We start from the raw sequence: 24948 nt of genomic DNA, 5'->3' as shown, positions 1-24948 counted from the left end.
CAGAAAATGGAACTCACTTATCAGTATTCCTGTAAGTATGATAATTATCCTATAGTAGATAAGAACAGTGGGGGAGGGTAGCAGAGGCTTAGGGAGTGGGGGCTCCCTGGGGGAGAAAACCATTTAGAAAAACTGCCAACAGGATTCGGTGATCAAAACAGGGATAAGCAGAAACTATGTTTGTTAGTACTTTAAGGAACACAGAAGCCTCTTTTCATCAATACTATTGAGGTAATTACAATAATGTAAACAGGAAGTATTGACTAAATTGTAGTGGAGGATGGTGACAGGATGTTAGAAGGTGTAAGAGAGTTAAATTATCAACTATTTTCATAGTTTCTCGCTAGAAACTGATTAAAATGAATAAATTAAAAATAATAGTTTAGAGATATTCTTTAGAATTTAACCCTTGAAGATACAGCTACAAGGATTGATGATGATTGAGACCTCTGGTAAGAGAAGGGACTAAGAGATGGCTGGCATCCGTGGCACAGTGGCACCCTCCTGTAATAATACCTATTCAGGAGGCTGAGGCAGGAGGATCACAAGTTCAAGGGCAGCCTGGGAAACTCAGTGAGACTCCATCCATCTCAAAAATGATGTTGAAAAGACCTGAGAATGCAGCTTAGTGGAAAGGTGCTTGCCTAGTACATGAGCGGCCCCGGGTTCAACTCCCAATACTGTTACAATAAACAAACCAAAGAATCGGGAAGGAGATTTGCTGTTTTGTGGATTCTCTTTTTAAAACCATGCAGCACTCTATATTATTTTAAAATCCTTTGCATATGTAATGACTTCTTAAAGATACATATTCATTGGAAATTAGAAAAGGGTGTGTTTAAAAGAATAGATGGATAGAACAGTACATTTACTATCCAGTGACCTTACACTTCACGCCAGCAGCTCTCTGTCCCTGCCGCTGTCTTGCTCAGCCACCTCCCCTCCTTCCTTGATTTCCTGCATCTCAGCTCCCCTCTGTTAATTAACCACTCAGCCCCTCCCCGGAAGCGCAAGTGTTCTATTCCGAGGACTGTGGATTCTTGTCTTGTATTTTATCAACGTCACAGCCAGAGTGCTGAGCCCTCCTACCCATCAATGTGTTTTTTGTCAAGGAAGGAAGAAAGGAAGATAAGAAGGAAGTGCAGGAAGGGAAAAGGAAGAAAGGAAGCAAGAGAGAAAAAAAGGAGAAATAAAAGAAGAAAAAAAGGAAGGAAGAAAATTCTGCCATCCCAAGTACATTTGCTGTAGCTTTGAGGGTAATTCTTGCTTCCCTTTAGAAGCCTGTTCATTCGCTCTCCGTGGCAGCAGGCTTGGCATTTAGCAGTCCCCATTTGGCAGGGTTCCAATATTTACCAATTTTAGCTACCAGGGTTTAGTTAAGTAGCAGTGGTCCCCACCCCACCCCAGCACAGTTCAAACTGTGGCTAGAATGTATTCTCTGAAGTGCATGTGTTGCAAACTGGATCCTCAGTGCAACAGTGGTGTAGGGGGAAACTTTCAAGAAGTGCTCAGGTTGTAAGGACTCCGCCCTCACGAATGGATTACTACTGTTATTGGGGTGAGTTCATTATGGAAGAGGTGGGCTTATGATAAAGTCAGGTTTTTCCCGCTCATTCTTTCTAGTTCTTTCTGGGCTGACCCAGCAAGAATGCTCTCCCCAGATACAAGAACTTTGACCTTGGACTTCTCAGCCTCCAGAACTGTAAGAAATCAATTTATTTTCTTTGTGAATAACCCAATCTCAGTTATTCAGTTACAGCAACACATAATAGACTAAGACAAATGGTATATTAGCTATTAGAAACTGAATAAATTACAAACTTTATTGCTAGCTCTTGAGCCCATAAATCAATATGCCAATAACAGTGACAGTCACTGTCATGATTAGTGATAGAAACATCACTTTTTTCAAAATTCATACCTGACTGATCATTGCATAGCTATTATTATGGGTCAACCACGGGTAGCCAAGCACATAGTTGTGTTGTCTTCTCATCTTCCAGTGATAAATCCGTGTAACAGCAAAAATAGAAGCTTCAAAAGGCAGTTGATCAACAAAGATGGAATTATAGCAAAGAAAAAAACACGATAATGCTAGCAGTGAAGTTAGACTCAAACAGTAATAGAAGAAATCCCTGGTCATGGACAAGTTGGTGTCCTACCATTGGATGGGTTCTCCTCAGCTGGGAGGGTAGTACAGGGAAACTTTTAGACAAAAATGAGAGAAGTCCTTGTCCCAAAGGTGTCCTAGAGGAAGTGCTGCTGCAGGAAACTCTTGGAGCTATTTCATAACACGGAAAGTGAAAAGTGTAACAGTTGGAAGCAGGTCCACTCGAGAAAGGAGTAGGACAATTAGCTGAGGCATAGGAAAGATGCCTGTTTCCTATGGTGAGTTCCGTCATCAGAAGATAACAAGCAATATTCAAAGCACCCTGTTTGTTTACTTGCTTACTTACTTGTTTATTTGTTTTCAGACAGGATATTGTTATGTAGGCCAGGTGGCTTTGAACTTGGGATCTTCCTGATGCAGCCTTCCATGTGTTGGGAGGTCAAGTGTGTGACACCACGCTCAGCTTGAAAGTACACTTTATAATTCTTTTTACAGCTATAAAACACTTTAATTCTCAATATTTCTGATGTTTTAAGTGATAGGAAGTAAAGGAGAAGCAGTAAGAGTCTTAATGTTCCAAGAAACATTGTTACAGGCCAGGAAACACTCATAATCTTACCACTGGTTGTTAAGATCACTTTTCACAGGGTCAGCTTGCACGGTCATCATTGTGTTCCACACTACTGCGCAAAGCAGAGACTGCCTGTAAATAAAACCTGTAAACAAAGCCTTGTTTCCTCTCTTTTCCCTATCCCTGCCTGCCCTCTGCTGGAGGTGCCAGAGATTAGTGAAATTGTCCTGAGACAGTGGAGCTACACAGATGCATGGTTCCCAGCCTTTATTCTCCTCTGCTCCGCCCCTTCCCTGCCACCCCAGAAGGATGCAAGGCATCCCCGTAGGAGGCGAGGGTACTCCAGCTCTCACCCAGGTTACTGGTTAGCTCCACGTCGTCGTGTGACTAAATTCTCTGAATTGAATTCTGGGCTCCTAGTGTAACCTGAGACAACCCTGTTATTAGAAGAGACATTGAAAGTTATTTAGTCCCACTGCTGGCTAATGTCAGCTTTTGCTGCAAAACTAAAATGCTTTTTAGGTTGTCATTGTGAGCTCAGAGATCAATGCCTAAAATCTACATAGGATTTTTTACTTATGTCAAATTATATTTGACGTTTTCTTTGTAGATTTTTTTTTCTCTTTGAGTTTACTGGTACTTTTAAAGTGTACAGTACAGTTACATTTATCATTCGGATCTTGTACCTTTACATGACAGCTCTTGGTTCTTATCTTTTCTGCCCTCCCTTTACCCCCTCCACCCTTCCCTATTTACAAAGACTTTGTTTCTATTTTTTCATTTTCTCATATTTTTTTCTTTTCCCTTATTTCCTTTCCCCTACCCTTCCCACTTCCGCTATACCTTTAGCCCTTTTCTTCCTATTGCACATTGTCAGTTATACAATTTGGATCTTATTTACACTTTTAGTTTTTTATACCAGAGAAACGATTCAGTATTTACACATATGTGTGTCTTATTTAATTCTCTTAAGAGTATGACCTCAATATGCATCCATTTTCCTAGGAATGACTCTAGTTTCTTATTCTTTATGGCTGAGTAGTACTCCATTTTATTTGACTTTTTTCATTAGTTTTATTTCTGTGATTGTCTTTGCTGGCTTGACAATTATTTTCAGAAATGTTCAGTTTTAATAGCTACACAAAGATGTCTCTTGGGACTGATGCAAAGAACTACAGGCATACCAGGCATAGTTCTGCATTTATCTCCTTTCTCCTCCCGTGTCTACACCCGCCCTCACAGTTTACGTGGCCAAATAATGCAATGCAATTATTTAGTTAGTTGTATACACAAGCTAGGTTCGCAGAAAATGCTTACTAATTTTTAAGTGTGTGAATAAACTAATAATCACGTAACAAAAAGACAGGCTGCATATGACGATAGTCACATGAGATTATATTGCTTTGTGACACAGTAGCTGTCTTGGTTTGTATAAGGACACTGTGATGTTCATGTTGAGACAAAGTCACCTACAAATGCATTACTCAGGAGGAATCCCCATCATTAAGTCCCCTGTGTTTCATTTCCGTCGTGGAAGCAAGTGAGGTTCTTCTGTAGCAGTGAGAAGAGGGACAGGGGTGCTGGTAGATAGGTTGTCTCGACCTCCCTTTTCTTAAAGGTGGGAAGAGATTATGGACACTTAACAATATGAACTTCTAAATTCTTTTATTTGCTGATCTCTTATTTTGCTGTTAAAAGGATATGTAGATTTATGTGGTATAAATATATTTTTAATGTGAAATTTATAGTCATATTAAGACAGCAAAAGCTATAAGTTTAAAGGATAAAGTTAGAAGCTGTTGTCATGAATCTCAGATTCTGAATTATATGTTTTGCTCAGACTCAAGGATTTTTCAGGTTCCTGTAATAAATTCTGAAACGAATAAAAAAAGAACAAGGTAAGTAGTGCAAGCTGTCAGCAGTTCACATGTGATTTAATATGCAATGTAGCATGTTATTACACAGGCTTCTGCACACAAGAATTCCATAGATACTGCTAGCTACAAGGAGTTATTATCACACCCATGTTATGAGTAGAGAAAAGAAGACAGACGGAGAGATGAAAGAAATGCCTGATTTTACACTCTATCTAGGATCCGAACACTGGGGCCACTGATTTATTTTACTTCATTTTAGAAGTAATTTTGTTTCTTGCATATTCCCTAAAATAGTTTTGAAGAGCTTTGTGCCTTCTCACACATTTTTATGTTAGCGTTTGATATTTTCCCTTATATATTTAAATTGTAACAAAGCATACAATCATATTATAAATATTGACATTTTTAACAAAACCTGCTACATTATTCTTTTCAATGTATTTAGTATAATCTAAGTACCAGGGCAATTTTATATACACTGTCATTAACTTTAAAAATATATGAGCATTCTGTTTCTCCTTGAAATTGTATTTTCTAGCCTGGCTTGGTGTGGCACATGCCTGTAATCCTAGCACTCGGGAGGCTGAGGCAGGAGGATCACTATGAGTTCGAGACCAGCCTGGGCTACATAGTGAGTTCCAGGTCAGTCTCAACTACATAGTGAGACCCTGTCTCAGAAAAAAATTGTATTTTCCAGTTTACTTTACCTATAGAATTTTGTCATGTCCTTTTTATTTGGAAGGTTTTAAAAAATTAATTACTATATTATACTCTTTTTCAACAAAAATATATCTGTTGAAATTTAAAATGTGTCTGTTATCAATAAATCTGTGGTAAAATTTTCCTCTGGATTGAGTTGTCCCTATTCTTAGTACACAATTGAACATAACATAAGTGCATGATTAAACCTGGTAATATAAATCATAGTAAGTAAAACTGTATTTGTTATGAGACAGAACGTTTCCTCTTTTTTAAACTACTTCATATGTCAGCAGATATATAATACTTACTGCTAAAATGTGACAATTCTATGACTATTGACAACAAACAAGAAATTATTGGCTATTTTATGACATTAATTTGCATTGACGATTTATCATAGAACACCCAATCCATGATCCTTAAACTAATATACACTGAAAATCACATTGTAGGATAGATGCAGGGGTAGCAGGAAACATATCCAAGTAAAAAAATGAATATAGATTATCTAGTATCAAATATGTTTGTAAAAGTTAATTACAGCCAAGTGTGGTGGGGCACACCTGTAATCCCAGCACTTAGGAGGTCAAGGCAAAAAGATTTCTGTGATTTGGGGCCAGGCTGCCTTAATTACATAGTGTAGTGAGGGCTTGTCTCAAAAAAAACAAAAAGTAAAAAAAATAAAAATAAAAAAGAAAGTTAATTACAAATTTTCTTTTTGAGTCTGACTAAATAAATGTACAAGAAAACATGAAGCATTAGCTCACTTCTAGTATTTTGTCTTGGCACATAGCAACGTAATGTTTATCAGTGGGAATGACTGTGGAAATGTGTATGTCTCTTTTCTGTAACTCATAGATAAGACCCGAACTGGTGCTTTGATCAAGACAGCTTCCCTATAGGCACCTGTATCTGGAGACCGAGTCCCACTGCAGGATCCTGGACCAGAAAACTGCTTTTATTTGTGAAGTGAGGCAGAAGTGACTGGCAGTGAGAACTTGGGAGAAGCTGGCACAATACCTTGATCAAATTTGGGTTTTCAATCAGATCAGAGTTTAGCATGAGTAGAAACAGAAGTTAAGGGCCTGGAAGATGATCCCCTTTAAAACCATCCAAGACTTCGTACCATTTAGAAAGCTCCCGAACCAAACCCAGCTTGAAGAGAACAGAGAAACTGAGACTTCTGAGTCCCACAGTATGTTTTAAGTCTACTTAAATATTTTTTGGAAGCCCAGGTACATGGAAAGTACCTGCCAGGGAGGTTCAACAGCCTTGTCCGATCAGGTCATTCTGTGACAGTTGTCTTCCTTGTGGGACCACCACCTTTCATACTGGTTACTGAGCCAGTAGGGTAGGACCCAGGGAAACAAAACTTCGTGAAGACTACTTAGCACCTTTACTACCCTTCCCTCTTTGAGTAAATGTTATTTCCATAAGGAAAGTAGTGAAAGTGACAGAGTAGGTAGTTAGCTAGACATGAGCTAGAACTGGCAGGAAATTCTGCAAAAAAGATCAAGATCTAAATCTCCTGAGCTTGTGGTCCCCAGATTTCTTGAAAGGAGTACATCAAGCCCCCTCTCAAATTCCTCCTCTTATCCAATCTTACATCTTTAAATCTTACACAGTTACACCTAGGGGCATAAACACTTTGTTGAGTCAAGGTGACCCTACCTAACCCAATCAAGCCTCATTTTCATGCATTTGCATTGTGGTTTTGACCTTAATGTATTTTGGTGGCCATGTTTGTTCTGAATAGAATCTATAGTTTTATGAGGGAGATTTCTGTGCTCCTCAGATCACTGACGCTCACAGGCCCATAGTGGGTGGAAGCCAAGGATGTTAGACATCCTGCAATACACAGGACACCTCATTTCAAGATAAGAAAGGAAACACCGCAAAAGCATTGTTTTAAAAAGTGAGTGTTGTTCCAACTGAATTGAGAGCTACTAGCTTAAAGAGAGGAGTGTCCTACTTCTCCTGGGGAAGGGTAAATGTAATCGACTAATCTATTTTTAAAATGCACTGTCAGGGAAAGGTAAAAGAAGGTAGGAATTGGTTACATGGAATGTAATTTGCTCAAAGGCTTGAATATAAGAATGTCAAATTTATAATCATAAAAATTCCATTTAAGTTTTTTTGTGTGTGAGAGAGAAGACTATCTTTAGTTTTAAGTAGCAGGACCATTTGTGATAGAATTCCATACTAATAGAAGGAAATACAGGGCTATGTCAGTCATGGTCTCATTGCCCTGTGGCATCACAATCTGGGCACATTGAAAATTACGAAAAGAGGACAAGGTTAAAAAAATCATCATGCTGTGATGAGGCCTCGTTTTGGTACAATATTCATTTTCATGTGGCCATTAAAATATACATGTCATTGAATTGGTGGAAGATATAGCATTCAGGGTAATTTTTAATGTTACATATATTCTAAATTAAATATAATATACTATACAGGCTTAGAGGATTTTTAAAGCAATATGCCATGCAGAATGACACAGTGGAGTGATCCCATTTGGGTTGGAAAGGCAAGGCACTCTAGGAAGGGGACGTGGGAGAGGCAGGAAATATTCTGGACCAAAGTATAATTAATTATCAGTACCATCACCTTTGCAGTAGTATAATAAATGGTATGTAGCTTTTTTAGTCTTTGCTTTTCATGTTGCATAATGCATCTGAGGTTGATTCAAGTTTCTGAGTGATTTTTCTTTCTGAGTAGTATTCCATTGTACAGACATACCACCTTGTGTCTATTCACCAAGTGAAAGACCATTTGATTGTTTCCAGCTTTGGGTGATTATGAAGAAAATCAGCATAAATATTCACGCATAGGTTTCTGGGTGAACATAAGTTTTTATTTGTATAAGGTAAAAACTTAGGATAAGATGACTAGATCATACTTAAAAGTACATATTATACTTTATTTAAAAAACTGCCTAGCTAGGGCCAGGGATTTAACTCAGTGGTTCTGCTGCCTGCCTCACAAGCACAAGGACCCAAGTTCAATCTCCAGTACCAAAAAAAACAAAAAACAAAAACTGCCTAGCTGTAATTTAAAGCAGCTCTATTGTTTCATAGTCTCATCCGCAATTAAATTCAGATATTCTGATAGGTATGTGGAGATAGCTCAATGGATTTTAATTTGGTGTCATATGTAAGACATCTTCATTTTTCTGTTTCCATCTTGCTTATATCCAGAATTTTCATTATTTTTGTAGTTTCTGCCTTTTTGCTAAAATTTCGTATCAATTCACACATATTGCCTACATTTTCCACTATGGCCTTTAACATATTAAAAAGTTATTTTTAATGACTCGCCCGGTAGTTCTGATATCTGAACCATCTCTGAGTTTGGTTCTGTTGGACACCTTCTCTCATGACAGGGAGTTATTTTTTCTTGCCTTATTTTGTCTCATCACTTTTTTTTTTTATGGTACCGGGGATTGAACTCGGGTCCTTGCGCTTGCAAGGCAGGCCACCGAACCGCTGAGCTAAATCCCCGGCCCTGTCTCACCAGTTTTGACTGAATACCAAACATTGTTTTTAGGACAGCGGAGACTGAGATAAACAGTGTTGGTACTTGGAAACAAGCCTAACTCTTCTGCGAGGCTATTTGTTTGGGGCTGGGTTTATCCAGCTAACAGTCAAGCAGGTTTTGTTGTTGGTGTGTTAGCTTCAGTGACCACTGGCTTCAAATTCCTGCAGTACTTAGGTCGGGACTTGGCTGCCAGAGAATTTTTCTCAAGTTGCTGTTTTATCTTCAACTTTCAGCCTTTCCTGTGTACCTGCACCACAGAAAGGGGTCTCTCTCCACACTCTTCACCATCCCCAAGGAAGAGGCAGCTGTTGCTTGTTTTTCAGGGTTGCAGCCTAAATCATACATTCCTGCATCGCAGGGATGGGCTTATCCCGCCTTCTGTTCTTGGGGAAGCATCTCAGTGGGGCTTTGTGAATTTCCCACAGCAACTGTATTCCCACCCTCCAGGCCTGCAGCACCGAGGAAGTTTCTCTCTGGTGCCCACCCCTACCCCAGTCTCTTTCAGGAACACCAGGGAAAGTCTGAAAAGGAAGGCCTGTGAGTGAACACCAGCTCTCCACTGTGTTGGTGGCTCCCAGACAAATTTATACCATTACCTTCACTCAGACTGCTGCAATCTGTTAGAATTTTTAGCTGAACTCTTCTTACGTTTGACAACAGTCAGCGTCACTGCTTCCTGAGTTCTGCCATAAGTGACACACAGTTTGTGTCCTGTATTCTTCCAGGGCATTTATAGTTTGGGCTGCCTGGTTGTCCTACAGCTTTGGCAATCTGATGGGTTCCAAAAAAAGTATGATTTGGTATTTTATCTGCAATTGTTCTCATGGGGATGTGATTTTTATCTGCTTTCTGCATTCTAGGTAGCAACTGAATTTCAACTGTATCGTTAAAGACATCGTAGAGACTAAAATTTCACAAATGTTTTCAGTAATGCACTACCCTAGCCTCAATTTCACCCTCACATCTGGGAATATGAAAAGGCTCAGGTATTATGCCGGGCATAGTGCTCAGATACTCAAGTTCTCCCATGACTTCCTGTCTGTGGAAAATTCCCTCTTCGTGGGCAGAGATGGTTGGCTGACCATCAAACATTTATGTTCCCTTCTATAGTAGAACGCTACTGGGTTCATGCTTCCCATGAACTACACTTTGCAGCTCACTTTACATAAAGTTAGGTACAGCCATTAACTGAGTTTTCGGGAAGAGAATACTGCGGTGTTGATGCGACCCACCTTCAAACGTGACCCACAAAAACCTCTTCCATGGCTACTCTGTGCTCCTACCCCTTCGCCCAGTTGGATGCAAAGACCCACTGTGATGGGAGACACCAGCTGTCTAAGATGGCAGAGGCTCCTATACCCTGGATCTCTAACGGCCCTGTAGAATGGAGCACACGAGCTCCTATCTTCCCAACCTGGATTCAACCTGGATTATTCCATGAACAAAAAATAAATTTGATTATGTTTCTGCTATTGTACATCTTGAGGTCAAACGGCCACAGCAAACAGCCCTGACAGACACCCTCTCCTTTCTTTCTTATCCCCTCACCCGGTCAGCAAGTTCTAGTATGAGATTTTACCAGGCCAGTTATCTTCAGGTCACTCATGAGAAGCATTTTTTTTTTCTTTTAAAGTCTCACTGCTCCTGTGCAGCTGAAGATGAGAAACTAAATCTTGGATGAGATTTAGAAAAAGCATTTTTAAGCATTAAAAGAGTTCATGTATCGAATCCAAATTAGTAATGTCTGTAGTGCTGTGCTGGGAAATAGTTGGAGGCATGTCCAGGCTAAAAGAAAAAACACTGTGATTAATTAGCAATAAGCATCATGGGCGAGTGAGATAAGAGGGATGGCATGGGTTCAAAAACTCTGTCATCTCTGGGGCTGAGGCCAGCTCCTTGGATGTATGCAGTAGGCTCTTCCTAGAAATACCATCTGGATTTGAAAGTCTCAAGGAAGAGGCATTGACCATTAAGACAACGTATTAGTATCATTCATTGGAAACTCAATAGGCCAAGTTGTAAATGAAATTCAGAACTTCTTCTATCTAAATTTTGCATGTTTAAGCCAGGCGTGGTGGAATCCCAGCTGTAATCCCAGCCCTCAGGAGGCTGAGGCAGGAGGATCACTATGAGTTCAAGACCAGCCTGGGCTACACAGTGAGTTCCAGGTCAGTCTCAACTACATAGTGAGACCCTGTCTCGAAAAAAACCAAAAACCAAAAACCAAAAACCAAATAAATTTTGCATGTTTTGTTCAGGAACCAGGTATTTTCAGAACTCAAAAGTTCTAGTAAAACAATACTGAAGGTATCATACTGCGGCCACTTGAGTGGTGGATACACAGATGACTTTATTCTCTAGGATTGTGACCTGGTATCTTAAAATCTGTAACTGGTTGACTCACTGTCTGGCTTATAGGCTGGCCCGGAAAACAGGATATAAAGAACAGGGAATAGGGCTGGGGATTTAGCACAGCAAATTTAGCTCCTGGGTGCCGCTGCATGCTTCATAAGCACAAGGATCCAAGTTTGATCCCTGGTACCAAAAAAAAAAAGTAAAAGAACAGGGAACAGTTCCCTTGATATAGACAATATAGATAAGCCTTCGGTGGTTAAAAGCAGATAGTCCTTCTGCTGTGAGATCTAGGGTATAGTCCCCATGGCTCTTTAATGGTAGGATTTCCTTTGCTACAGGTTCTTAGGTATTGCTTTCTGGAGGACAAAATGCTGAAGTTCAGATACACACACCTGAGTTCACCTCACACTACATCAATCCAAAATCTCAGCCTCATTTTTCTAACAAATGCATTAATGATTTTCTATTTTCACGGAATTTGGGAAAGAGAATTCCATTTAAGTGCAAAATAAGATCAAAGAGTGTATTCATCAGTGCTTGCAAGAGCTTGCAGGGCTGGGGCAAGCCTCTGAATACGCTCTGAACCAGATTTAATGCAGGACACAGAAATGTACAAGATTGGCCTACAGTGGCCTTCCACAGAGTCAAATATAGAATAATGAAAAAGATTTGTCCACTCCAGAGATTCGGAGGATCTAGTCAAGGCCTGGAGCCACTGCCAATGTCCCTTAGGAGTCCACATCAGGAGGCCAAAGGATCCATAATGGAAGACTAAGGGGTGTGAATCAGGAGGTCGATGGGTTGGTGCCAGAAACTAGAGTTCACACCTGCAGGATGAAAGGACAGCGCTGGAAGCTGAAGAATCTGCCCAATAGCCGGGAGACAACATCGAAGAAGATTGAGAACAGAGCTCCTCCTCCGAAGAGAACAGTCGAAGCTTCCTTCAGGAAAATCAGCCTGAACAAAGTTCTCCCAAGGTCAGGTTGAAATCCTTCCCTCCTGTTCTCCTTTTGTATGGTTCTGACAACGATCCTCCTTAAAGTGGGTCTTACACGCCGAGAGCCACACCGACTCAGTTCAGCTGGGTGTTCCCCACTCAAATCCACTGCTAATAAATTAACCACCACACACACACACACACACACACACACACACACACACACACACAAACACCCCAAGGAGTTAGCTAAGAAATTCAGACTCATCATGAAGAAACAAATCAACCCAAATGGAAAGGGAAAGTATAACACCTGTGTTAAAAATGATCAACTAGGACTGGGGATATAGTCTAGCATACAAAGTAACTGAGCTATGGTTTTACAAAGGAGGTCAGTGTCATGAAAGGATTTAAAAACCTGATTGAGGAACTGTTTTAGATCAAAAGAAACTCGCCAGCTGGGGATGTAGCTCAGTGGCCCTGCACCTGCTTTGCAAGCATAAAGTCCCGAGTTAGATTCCCAGTACTGCAAAAAAAGCAAACCAAACCAAACCAAAAAACTCCAAAACAAAACAAAACAAAACAAAACTAAAGAGGCACAAGGACTACATGCAATGTACAATCCTTGAGAGTCTCCCACCTCAAGCAGAACATGCCCATACAGGGACAAACTATTTTTTACTCTATGGTAAAATTTGAATAAAACCTTATATTAGATAACAAGATTCTTTCAAGGTTAAAGTTCTGAGTTTGGTAATTGCATGTGGTCGCAGGATGCCCTTGTTCTTAGAACATAGGCATGGTAGGGCTTACAGTGTCTGCACTTCTCTCAAATGACATGTCACTCATAGCCATGGCAGCCGCAGGTGAGTCTAGATGAAAAATGGACACACAATCGTTCTAGTCTTTAAACTTTACTCTGGTTTTGAAAATTTTCAAATAAAAAATCGGAAAATAAGTGAAACGACAAAAATATAAGAGAACTTATATCTTATTTTCATTTTATCAAATTCAATGTTTATGATAGATATGACAATTAGTAATTTTAGATGATTTTAAGTATAAAAATATAACAAAAATGTGAGAAGCACAGTTTCATTTTCCCTATCATTTCTTTCTAAAAATACATTTTTTGGGGGGGTACCAGGGATTGAACTCGGGTCCTTGCACTTGCAAGGCAGGCCACCGAACCGCTGAGCTAAATCCCCGGCCCTAAAAATACATTTTTATATTTAATTGATATGCAGTAATTATACATATTAATCAACACTTGAACACATGAATACAATGTAATGATCAGCTCAAGGTACTCATCCCCACCTTTTTGTAGTGCTGGGGATTGAACCCAGGGTCTGGTAAGTGGTAGGCTCTATCCCCACTCTTATTTTATCATTTTTAATGTGGGCATTGACTGTACTTTGTCTTTTTAATCTTTACCATGTATACATACATTCATCACAGCATCATAATGTGCATTATTTTTTCTACTTCATACTGGATATTCCTAAGCATTTCCTATGTTACATCTTCACATAATGTGTAAACATTCACAATTACTACTTTTAGTTGTTTTATGGCATAATTTGATGGGCTCTGTATATTTTTAATGATTCCACAATTTGGTCTTCTTAATAATGCTTCAGTGAGCATCTTTGCAGCTTTCTCCATATTATGGATTCCAATCTGGGTACAAATCTCCACAGGTAGGTATCTAGACCATTTATAAAGTTCTTGAAACACTGCCATGATTTATTTTATTTTTTTAGACCACTAATTTAGGGAGTGGGAGCTTCATAAAAGTGAGCCATTTCAAATGGTTACATTTCTTTGAGCCTGAATATTTTTAGATTGCCGCCTCCCACCCCCTCAGGTAATCATAGGACTTTGGGTCTCTCTCTTTGCCACTTTCTACTCCTTTAGATGAGTGTTTTTCAACTTTGTCCTGGATACTGAGAGGTTGGTGAGAGTCTTAGAGGACCTTAAGTTTTTCAGTATTTTACCAGTGTAATGAAATTCAGACATTTCTCACAATGAAGCTCAGGGGAATGAGCTTGGTTAGAAGTAGTCTCTGGTCCCACTCAGGCTTTTGTGTGACCCCCAACCCAGGCAGCAGCTCAACTGCAATCTGAGACCCTGAGACAGAAATAACCAACTATGTTGTTCCCAGGTTCCTGACCTACCAAAATTGTGTGAGATAATAAATGTTTGTTGATTTTAGCTGTCAAGCTTTAGAGTACTTTCTAAGGCAGCAATAATGATGCCTAATGCTGATTTTCGAAGTGAGATGTGGCCATAACAAAAACATAACATGTGGACAAATACTTCACCAAAGAAGACACCTAAGGAATTCATGAGCACATGAAAAGTTCATCATTAGTCATCAGCAAAGTGCATATTAAAACCACAATGAAATACCATTATACACCCACCAGGAAGGCTAAAATTAAAATGATTGACAATTTAAGTTTTGGTGAGGATGTGGAGCGACTTCAGGAGCAGAAAATGGTGCAGCCACTTTGAAAAACTAATAAAATGGGCACAAACGTATTGCTATTGACCCAGAAAATAGAGTGGTAGTTTTATACTGAAAGAAATGATTGCATGTGTCTGACAAAAGAATAGTAGATAAATGGTCTTAGCAGCTTCATTCCTTGTAGCTCTAATCTGCAAATAACCAAATATTCAACAGCAAGGGAATGGAAAACAAGTGTGATATATGCTGTCAATGGAGTATTACTCTGCAAGACACACAAATGAAGTGATTGTCACCTTGGGCCACAGCTGTAATAAAACCACACAGACCTTTCTCTTAACATGTATTCATTTTACTATTATATGCAAATTATATAGGAATATATAGTGAAAAACCCAAAGTCCTTTCTGTGGCTATTAGGCCCACGGATCACATCTTTGGCTCCCCCTTTAACCATCTCTCCTTCCACTTCTTCCCTTAGTCACTTCCTAACCATATTGGCTTCCTTCTCATTCCTGTAACACACCAAGCACACTGCCCCCGGGGGCCTTTGCCACAAGCTCTCCCCTCTTTCAGTACTCCATACACTCAAATATTCCCAAAAATGTCATCCTTCAGTTTATTTGGGTCTCTGGTTGTCATAGTGATGCTTCTCTGGAAAACAGCCTCAAGCAGCGATGAAGTGTTGGAGCTTTATTTATTTGGGAGGTACAAACCCACATAACTGTTCAGTGTATTAGTTTCTTAGGGCTGCTGTAATCAAGTACCTCCACCTGGGTTGCTTAACACAAGATATATTTGTTTTGTCACTGTTCTGGAGACTAAAAGTCCAAAGTCGAGGTGTGGCCAAGCCATGCTCCCTCAGAAACCTCTAGGGCAGTGTTAAACTTCGGATATGGGACATTCCCCCAAAGGCTCGTGTGTTGAAGGCTTGGTCCCTAGCTGGTGGCACTACTGGAAGGTGGTGGAAATTTTAGGAGGTGGCCTCATTGGAGGAAGTAGGTCACTGGGGGCATCTTTGAAGGTTATATTTTGTCCCTAACCCTTCCTTGTGCCCCCTCCTTCTCTCTCTCTCTCTCTCTCTCTCTCTCTCTCTCTCTCTCTCTCTCTCTCTCTCTCCTTTCCAGCCACCAGCTTGCACCACCACTCACTCTCCACCATGACATTCAGCCTGGCCTGAGGCCCAAAGCAATGGAACCAAGTGACCAAGGACTGAAACTCCTGAAACTATAAGCCAAAATAAATTTTCCCTCTTTTACGTTGTTTTTCTTGGATATTTTGTCAAGGTGACGAATAGCTGACTGACACAGGGAAATTCCCTTCCTTGCCTCTTTTAGCTTCTGTGTTTGAAACATTTCTTCCTTGGCCTTAGATGGATCATCAAGCTCTCTGTAATGTCACATGGCTGTCTTCTCCTTATGTGTTTTTTTTTTTTTCAAAAGGACAAAAGATCGGATTGGGGCCCACTGTAAGGACCTCCCATCAATCTGATGACAAAGATCCTATTTCTAAATAAAGGGGCATTTCCAAGGGGTTGGGGCTTCAATTTCTCCCTCAGGGAAATGTCATTCAACCCATAACAGTAAGCACACAGCCTTGGTTACACAGACAGGCTCTATGGAGAATCTGTGTCCTCAAACAACCATCAGAGGGAGAAAGTGAGAGGAAATGTATCTGTCCAGTGTACTCCAAACTCCTGTCTCTCACTGTCGAAGTTCATTCAGGGTGAAGTAAACCTTTTGCATGTCAGGAGTACTTCATTCAGCCTCATTGGCAGTTCTCAGAAAATGAGACCCTGCAGTTTGTCTTTCCAGCTGTTTGGAAGTGGAAAGAAGAGCAGTTTTCTAGGCTTGTGGCTGGTAAGCCTTGGGCAGTGAAACTGCAGGGCCTTGCATGGCATCATGGAACTGATTGGCTGCTATGGCAACAAGAGGCTAGGAGAAGGATAGGTGGTGTGAAGAAAGGTCTCAAGCGCTCCTCAGACATCATCTTATCAAGGTTTCTCTGAATATACTAAAATAGAAGCCACTTTTCCATCTTTGTATTTCTTCATTTTTGTTTAATTGTCCTTCGTAGCATTTATTTGCTGTGGACATATTATATATGTGTTTATATGTTTATGTCTCATTTTATCCGTTACGACAGCATTTGATCTTTCCAAAAATTTCTTTTCTGTGTTTTTCTCAATGCCTAAGGCAGTGCCTGGCACAACTTAAGTGTTCAAGAACTGACAAAACGAACTGATGGGTATAGAATGAAAAAGGCCCTAACTTTATAAAGTCCGTTGGGCAGTATCCAAGTGGGTGGCAGTGGGGTTATCTTGGTACAAACAGGGCTATCATAAGCATGTCAGGGTGAAGGAAGGTTTGAATTGTGACCTCCTGCAGGAGGTCAGTGGCCGCTTGGATCATGGCTACAAGACATTTGAGTCAACAGGTAGAAGAAACTGTAGACAGAGGCACTGTCTTCTCATTTGGACTTGGAGAGCTGGAAGGGCATGGTCTGTCTTGTCTAGTGAGGAGAATCTTCCCCCTACAAGGTCACAGTAGATAAAGAACCTATCTTCCATTGTTAACTTCTTCCCAAGTCTTCTGAGTTATTGTCTATCCTTGGGTAGAACTAGCAGCTCTGAGAAATGACAAAAACTATTCTTCACTAGTTGCGGTGCCACCATATTTTGAAAGCAGAAATTAATGTTACCTAGTCCAAAGTCCAAAGCTCATTATTTTATCAGTCAAGATTTTATATATATCTTACTTTGAATGACAATTTTCCATTTTCCTCTGTTCAAGTTAGGTGTGCTTTTGATTTAACAAAATCAATATGACTTCGAGTCACATTCTTTCTTTCCTGTGATTATTTTCTCTGTGGAATCTACTATAGAAAGTAATTTATTTTTGAAATCTGTAGGAGCCCCTTTGGGATACAGATAAAGAGGTGATTGTAACAAATGCTAGGTGACTCTAATTCACTTGAAATTGTTTCTATGGTAATTTTCTCTATTAATATAAATGTATATAATAACACAGGTAAGCCAGGCATGGTGGCGCATGCCTGTAATCCCAGCACTTAGGAGGCTGAGGCAGGAGGATCACTGTGAGTTTGAGACCAGCCTGGGCTACAGAGTGAGTTCCAGGTCAGTCTCAACTACATAGTGAGACCCTGTCTCAAAAAACAAAAAACAAAAAACACACACAAAAAAAACCCACAGAGGTTTTCTGGGTTGAAGAATACACTGTGTCACTTGCACAATATCATAAAAAACAATATCTCCACCAATGTAGATATACTCTGCTAGAAATAGACTTAAGAGTACAGCAGGATGACATTTACCTCACCTCTAGTTATCTGTTCCTTGAGGAATGATTCAACTTGAGGAAATGGATGGTGCAAATGGCACTTTCATGAGCGCTCTGGCAGCCATCTTGGTTTTGATGAGGACCAAGCTTTAGCCTGCCTAGTCCTTGCACTTAGTTTGAATTATTTGCATATCAATGACTTTCACTATTCTGAAATTTCTGAGAAATTGCCTTTTCTAGGAAAGTGGTCAGATGGAGCATCTGAGCTCTTTCAGAGTGAGCTCAGCCCAAGACAAAGTATGACTTACCACCATATATAACTACCAGTTTTCTCTTGGGTTAGTTTGCTTCCTTGGTATGTAATTTTACATTTGCAGCAAAAGAGTTTTCTTTTCTTGTAGGACTTGGCCTCCATTAATAACTATAAAATTTAACTCTGGTTTTTTTTAATTAGCAGAGTGTATTTTAACTATGTTTCGACTATATATCTTTCTATAGACTAAACAATGATAACTGCACTTAACCTTTGTATAGGGAATTTTAAAAGCTTAAACCTAGTTTTACACTTGTCTTCCAGACATTGGGAGGCAGTCTTCAGACTAGACAAGCCCAAATCTTTTTTCTTGCTCCCATGGTATTTGGTTGTTCACTTTAATTCTAGTGCTCCAAAACTGGATATACCTAAAGTCCAAATAAGACTTATAATTAAGACTAAAGAGCTAAACCCTCTTTAATCGATTTTTAAATGCTAAAATGATATAAATATGAAGCAAATGAAAACAAAAACTCTGCTTCTAAAACTCAAAAAGAAAAGTAATAATACCTTGTTTAGTACTGTAACTATTGAGGCTCCAAACTTTAATATTTGTGATTTCACCTCATCAGGAAAAAAAAAAACACGTATGTTACTACAAACAAAATTTTAGCCACTGTCCTATTTGCCTTATTATTAAGATTTTAATGCAAATATACTCTCCCCAAAAGGACGTGTCTTCAAAGTTTTACATCAAAACCACAACCTTTTTATTATAACTCACAAATTGGGGCTCTTCTGATCAGATGGTTTTAATTACCCATTTCTTCTTTAGAAAGCTCAGGGGCCCACAGTGCTTGCTTGTACTCTCCTAATGAATGTGGGCTCCCAGGAGAATAGCCCTGCCCGGGAAGCCTATTTTCTTGGTTGAGTGGGAATGAATATCGGAGGTGTAAAACGTCCTTGGAGGAAGTTGACTTGATTCGGTTTTCACTAGTTTAAATCACAGATGTTAAACTGCAAATCTCATCTGAGCACTGAAGCAGGATAGATATAAAATTCCAAGGAGTGAAACATCAACATGCAGACTCTCGATGAAAATACAAGGCCTAGTTAGTGAGCCTAAGACCTCTCACTTAAAGGAGGAAATGGGAGTGTTCAGAAAGCGGGAGATGAGTGGTAATGGTAACTGTATGTGTCAACTTGACTGGGCCAGGGGCTGCCCTGATTAAACTGGGTCTATATGTGCCTGTCAGGATCTTTCTGCATGCGACGAGTGTTTGAATCAGTAAACTTAGTTATGTAGGTTGCCTTCCCCAGTAAGGCCAGGTGTCATTCTATCTGTTGAGGACTTCAACAGAATAAAAATATCGGGAAGGAGAGATTTTCCTCCTTTTTCTTGGCTCGCTGCTTGAGTTGACATGTCTTATCTCATCTTCTCTTGCCCTCAGCTGGGATTTATTTCACTAGCATTCCTGTTTCCTAAGACTTTGGACTCAGACCCACCTTTTTTGGGATCTCCATCCTCCAGACAGCATATGGTGTGACTTGTCAGCCCCCACAGTCGTGTAAGCTAATATGAGATGAACGAATGCTCCGGTGTGATAGAATTTCCAGGGACAGGGAAATGTAGGCTTCTACCCCATTTCTATTACTCTGCTGCTGATCTTTATGTTGGAATAGCTGCCCGGTGCTATGTAGGAGTAGCTCTCATATGAAGAACAGCAGAGCCTGGCATAGAATAATGGGGTAAGATGGTGACACCAAATTAAAATTGCCTTAATATTTCTCAGGGAGACATCCATTGTGTCCTTCATAGTCAAAATTTGACAAGTCACAGAAGGTCCTTTGGAATAGGTGATCTTAGTTGCTTATCACTAAGTCCCTGTGAAATGTAGAGAGCACATCTTATTTATTTGTCTGTACTATACAGAGCACCATGACTGAGTTATCAAAAACATACCGAGTGCCTGACACTTACATTAAGTACCCTATAAGCATGGTGTTCACATATAATACTATTAAGTTTTTCACTTTATAAATGATGAAAGTCATAGGTGAAGCATTCCATTAAGGTCAAATGCTTAAGTAAAAGGTGAAGCTGAAATTTGAATTTACCTGTCTACCTCCAAACTCCTAACTTTGAACCTCTGTCCAGATGAACAAAATGCAACTTGAAGATGAAGCAACTTATTTAAGGGTCTATGCAGTGAAACAGACATGAGTCTTATAACAGCTTGTTCTCAATTCCGGTAGAGATCTTTAGTAAACTATAGAAACAGGAGTAAGCAAAAAATATATTTTGCCAATGGGAAACAACAGGTCTATACGTAAAAATTTTTTAATAAATATTAAAAAAATACACAAAGCATTTTTTCATTCCAAGTACAAAATGTCCATAAACTCTGAATGTTTTCAAGGCTGTATGAATATTTACCTTATACACATAAATGCATACATGAGTGAATATAAATAGCTAATTAGATGTATATGTTTATATATCAATGTGTCTTTGTAAAGTAGAAGTTTAGAATGAAATGTACTAAAAAATTAGAATGTTATCTCTAGCTGGATGAATATCTTTTACTTTTTCTCCTATGCTTTTATTTTCTTCCATAAGATCGGTGCATGCTCTTTCTTCCCTACCAGAGAAGTTTATTACTCTATAACAGTTTTATTGAGCCACCATTAGCATGCCATAAAATTCATTCATTGTAAAGATATCATTCAGTGATTGTTACTAAATTGATGGAACATATATATCCATCATCACAGTCCAATTTGAGATCATTTTCTTGGGCTTCTCTCTCCTCCAAGTCTCAGGCAATCCTTAATCTACTTTGTCTTTCTAGAGTTGAACATTTCATATAAATGGAATCATTCAGTATGTGGTCTTTTTGGTCTAGTTTATTTTTGTTTAGTTTTGTTTTGGGAGGGTAGGGAATCAAACCCAGGGCTACTCTACTACTGAGATATACCCTCAGCCTCATTATTTTTTGAGACCTTCTCCCTGAGTTTCTGCAGCTGGCCTCAAACTTACAATCCTCCTGCCTCAGCCTCATGAATATTTGGAATTGCAAGCACACACAACTATTTCAGGGTTTTATGTTCTTAATATTTTTTGATTCCTTGTCTTACCCATGAGAACCCAAACAATTCTTGGTTTTCTTCTTCTAATAATATAATTCATTACCAACAGCTTCTCCTTCACTTGTGTAGTTCTTGAACAAACAAATCCCTTTCAGACCTTGAGAATAATTCTGTGGAATACTTAAGGTATTCCTGTTATTTCAGGATCTTTAATGGGGAGGTCTGAGGATTGAACCCAGGGTCTTCTCACTGAGCTATAACCTCAGCAGTTTTTAAAAAAATTATTTATTTTTAGCTTGAGATAGGGTCTCTTCAATTTCCAGCATAGCCCAGGCTGGGCTCAAACATGTGATCCTCCTGCCTCAGCCTCCCAGAGTGCTGGGATTACAAGCATGAACCAACATGCCTAGTGTCTTTTTCTATCTTTTGCTCCTAGTCTCTTTTTCTTTCCCTATTCTTACATTAAAAAAACAATGATCATTTAGTTCTCGTCACCTGGGCAGTCTTTTTTTTTAAGAATAGGAAAAATTTATTGAGGGAAAGAAAGCTTCTGTCTAAGAGAGACAGAAGAGGGACCAGAAAGTGGGTTGCCCCCTCACCTCACTTTTCAAAGATGTTTTATACAGCAAAGCCATGTGGTGAGGTGGGTACAAAGTGGGACAAAACTGTAAGACCCCATGGAAAATTACAAGGTGGACATGAGGTGGGGCAAAACCATGACCAACCAATAAGATTACAAGTACAGTCACCCAGGTAATATTGATTAACTGGGAGTCAAATGGGGGAGCAAGTCACATAGCAAGGATACAAGGATTTTCAGTAAGGGTGGGGGTCAGGAATATTTCCTGGAAAGGCTGGGTTAAGACCTTGGCCCCCCATTAAGGTGATTGAAACCTATTAGAATATCAGTCACTGCTATTTATCCCAGGGGAAGCACAAGGGTATAGTAGTTTCTCTCCTTTTACAATTCTGGCCTTCAGTGAATATCTCTTGAATGTCCTCTATGTTGGCTCCTTGCTGTGTTGGCTCCTTGAGGGTGGCCCTGTCTAACTGCCTACAGGATATCTAATTAACTTGCCTATCTGCAATATTCCCCCCTCTGAAGAAGTACCCCTAACTGCTGAGAGGAGGCAAAGAGTGAAGACAGCTCTGGCTACTTCCAGCTGAAGAGGGTCATAGTTGTGATCAGCAGTTAGAGTTACTGTAGAGAGGGTCTATCTAAAGGCCTTCGTAGCTGCATAACTTGTAAGTCTGGAGGAGACAAAGCCAAAGAAACAGTTAAGACTGCATGGGCCAAAAGATAAGGTCAGCAGGATTGCTATGAATATAACCCACAAAGAGGATAAGAAAAGGTCCAGGGGACTTCAGAATCCAACACAGAGGTCATATTGTATAGTTTAGCAGTTAGGAGCTGTTTACAAAGTCAATCTGGTAGATTCTAGTAAAAGAAATCTAACACTTTTGTCATTGATTCCATTTGTTTGACTGCTTAGAGTTTGGCAGCCTCTAGGCAAGAATAAACAAAAACTTAAAGAAATTAGAGTATGTATAATCTAAGCATGAGCACATTAGAATCAAAGGGCAGGTTGGGGAGAAAGTCACACTTAGAAATTGAAATAGTGATTGAAACTGCTGGACTTAGATTCTTTCATTGATAGAGTTTATTATGCTAATACTTTGTCATAAGTCTCTCTAGGTTTAGCTGTAAGATATGAGACAATTTGAAGTTTTGCTAAGCAATATAAAACTCCAGCTGAGCTCTTACAGATTTTACCATAGTTTTTTCCTAATGATCTATAACTGGTAGAACTGGAAATTTGGGCAGTCTTTTTTGGATGCGCTCCATTCTCTCATCCTTTAGACAGGAGCAGAGATGCCATTGCTGAGGGACAAGTGCTTTGGAACCAGATGCATAGGACTGCAATTCATGGTCCCCAGTGCCAGGCAGTAGCTGGTTATGAGCCCTTCCTGAGTCTCAGTGACCTAGTGAAAACCTTGGGGTCTATAGTGCCCCCCTCCAGGGTCAGGTGGAGACAAATGTGCCCCTTCCAGAGCATACTTTTGTCCTTCAACTTTTCTCTAGAGGGAAGTCAGTGTCCTACACAATGTGAAGGCCCCACAGTTCGCCAGGCCTGCTTACTAAGAAGGCAAGGGGACTCCTTGGCTTATCACCCTGCTGCAAGCTGCCGTCAGTGTCTTCCTTCCAAGCCCATCAACACTCTCCTTCCAAGTGCTGATAAATATAATTTCACTATCTTATTACATTTCTAAAGATACTGATCACTCCAAGTGGAGTAGTACTCCTCTGGCTATGCCTCCTGGAAGTTCTGAAGATTAAATGAGATAACATACACAAAGGAGGCCACAGTGTCTACGGCTCAGTGGATGTTCAATAAATGGTGAATACCCTGGGTATTACGGACCACTGCGTAATGACAGGTGACATGCAGTCCTTTTCTTCTCTAGCTACTCACCTCTAAACATTTTCTGAAGCTTTTTGAGTCAGCTTTTGTGACCTTGAAATGTTTCAGTAGCACTCTGATGTCTTTATAAATGAGACTTATAGCCAGGCATGGTGGTCCATGCCTATGACCCCAGCCTTCAGGAGGCTGAGACAGGAGGATTGCTTCGAATTCAAGGCCAGCCTGAACTACATAGTGAGAGCCTGTCTCAAATAACAAAACAGACAATATGTAGGAGACACATTTCCTCTTTCATAGCTGTAGCATAAACACAGCCACAATATAAATATCTTCGGTAATTTTTATATGGTGTATTAAACCAATTCTTAAAGTGAAGGTCAACTGAGGGTCAAGCCCTGAGCAGAGAGGTGCTGCTGAACCAATATGCAGTTCCTTCTGATACAAAATTCTGGCTGGGGAGCAAAGGAAAGGGCAGATTCTTTGGATGGCTCTAATATCAGGGTTGTTTTATTAGAATAAAAACACTCCAGAAAGCACCTGCTCCCCTCTCCCCTGGTCCTTGAATCTCCCCCTGACCACGGGTGGAGAGGAGAGAAATAAAACAAAGGTGAAGAAAACAATGCTGTCTTTCCCCACATTGTCTATCCCCAAACATATGCTATAAAAATCAAAACTGCTTGGTAGCCTGCCCAAAGGCTTAATGTGTTCTCCAATTCGTGAACAACCATGGGCATGCATTTGACTTGGTGGACCTTAAGGGAACACCTCAGCATCACCTCGCTGCGATCCCCACAGAGCCAGGGGCTGTGCCCACCCCCAGCCCCGCGCCAGGTGGAGGTCTAAGGTCGGGGTGCTGGGCGGGCGTCCGGGTTCACACAGTGCCTGGGAGGGGGCCTTCGTCCCAGACTGCACCCTCGCTGTGGTCCCAATTCCTCCGTTAGCTGTTTCCCTTCAGCACACCCACGGGGGCCGAGCCAGTCCAGGGTTCAAGGCCAGCGGCTGCTGCGCGCCATCTGCCAGCATCCACTGTCCCCCGCCCTGCCCATTTCCTCCTAGTTCCGTCTCAACTTTCACGACAAGCTGTCCCCTGGGTCCCGCCCGCAGACACCGCAGTGCCCCCACCCCAGGCCTCTGTGACCCTCCCCTGCACCCCTCCTCAGCGGGAGACTGCAAAGGTGGGCAGGCGCCGCCGGCAAGTTTGGACAGCTGCTGAGGAAGACTAAAGGGTTTCTGAGGAGACAGAAAGGCAGCAGCCATTTTAGTGGCACTTGCTGTATGAAAAACATATAGACGCTGACACCGCCCCCTCCCCACACGC

The 24948-nt window shown here is 40.4% G+C and overlaps 1 pseudogene; it reads left to right on the top strand.

The window, feature by feature from the left end:
• The first annotated feature begins 11989 nt into the window (after window positions 1-11989).
• Window positions 11990-24948, top strand: part of LOC104850188 — a 38478-nt pseudogene continuing 25519 nt past the window's right edge.

The sequence above is a fragment of the Fukomys damarensis genome, unplaced genomic scaffold (genome assembly GCF_012274545.1).
Source record: "Fukomys damarensis isolate Sample0158 unplaced genomic scaffold, DMR_v1.0_HiC HiC_scaffold_26, whole genome shotgun sequence".
NCBI classification, from domain to species: Eukaryota; Metazoa; Chordata; class Mammalia; order Rodentia; family Bathyergidae; genus Fukomys; species Fukomys damarensis.
Note: the sequence above shows the minus strand (reverse complement) of the source record. Positions and strands in the feature narration are given on the sequence as shown.